Genomic DNA, 1,374 nt, shown 5'->3' with positions numbered 1-1,374 from the left:
TAATGGTCTCTTCCGGCCATAAAGTTGACTGATTTCTGAAAAACAGAGTGTAGCACTGGGAGCAGCGTCTGATGTTTTCCTGTCTAGCTGGCTTGCTGCCTAGAACGAACACTCCTTGAGTGGGGTGATCCACAGGGAGTAGCTCAAACCTCCAAAGGTCCAGGCCAGGGGCAGGACATTGGCACAGCAAGGGAGGGGTGTGACAGTGACATCACAAAGGCCTTTTGCAGGACCTCAGACTATTGGTCCAAGGTGGTGGGGAGGTGGTGACCTCACAGAGAGATGCTGACATCAGCCAGGCAGGACAGGGGTGAGGGGCCAGGGAAACCTCAGAGACCCTTGGGGCTTTGCTTCAGCAAGTCTCCTTCTCCAGGTCTCTCTTTGAGGACTGAGAGAGTATTTGGGTTCACGGACGTGAGCGCCAGGAGGAACCTCTTTTGAGTTTTCTCCTTCCCTTGTAGTGATTTTACTAGAAAACAGCCGTCCCTGTTTAGAAGGTAAGAGCCTCCTCGAAGGAAGGGGTATCATGGGGTTGTCACAGTTCAGATGCCAATGCCCCGCCGCCCCCACTGTAAGGAAGCTCCTGCCACCTGCTCTGTGTTTGCAGGGCGGGAGAGAGCAGCATCCACGGCAGAGATTTGCTCCTGGCTGCCAGAGCAGAGCAGCAGGCTTAGCTGTCAGAACTTCCTGGAGCTATGAAAGGGGAGGGTCCCATGGCTCTGTAGCAGAATGCAGGGCAGGCGAGTTCACGGCAGGCATTATGGGATACTGGAGGAGGCCAGTTATGGTTATATAATGAACGGCAGCATCTACACTGGCACTCTGTCCCTTTAAGTTTGCTGCAAAAAGCTCTAGGCCTCTCATCGAAGTGTTTTTATTTTGTCACCAAAACAGGGCAGTTTTGTCACCAGATGTGGCATTGCAGTGTGTACACCAGCCACGAGCTGCCGACCGAAGGGGAGTTGTGAGTTTTTCACAGACCTGAGCAATATAATTCTGCTGAAATAATTTTGTAGTGCAGACCTGGCCAAAGATTTACACACACACACACACACACACACACAACACACACACACACACACACACAGAGCTTGAAGGAAAACCTCATCTGCTCCTCCGCTTTGCAGAATCCAAACACAAGCAAAGTTTGTCAGGTCCTGGTGGAGATGGCAGGGAGTCAGGTGTGGTCAGACACTGTATTTTAACCAGATGTAAGCACCATGGCTTAGCTCGCTAAAGCACTTGCCTTGTAAGCAGGAGATCCTAGGTTCAGGTCCCTAGGGGAGTGGCTTTTGGGGTACATGGTATTGGCTACTGTCAGAAGACAAGATTCAGAGCTAGATGGGCCTTCAGCCTAGCCCAGTGTGGTTTTTC

This window comes from Gopherus flavomarginatus, unplaced genomic scaffold (genome assembly GCF_025201925.1).
Source record: "Gopherus flavomarginatus isolate rGopFla2 unplaced genomic scaffold, rGopFla2.mat.asm mat_scaffold_49_arrow_ctg1, whole genome shotgun sequence".
NCBI classification, from domain to species: domain Eukaryota; kingdom Metazoa; phylum Chordata; order Testudines; family Testudinidae; genus Gopherus; species Gopherus flavomarginatus.
The sequence above is the reverse complement of the archived record's forward strand: the minus strand, read 5'-3'. Positions refer to the sequence as shown.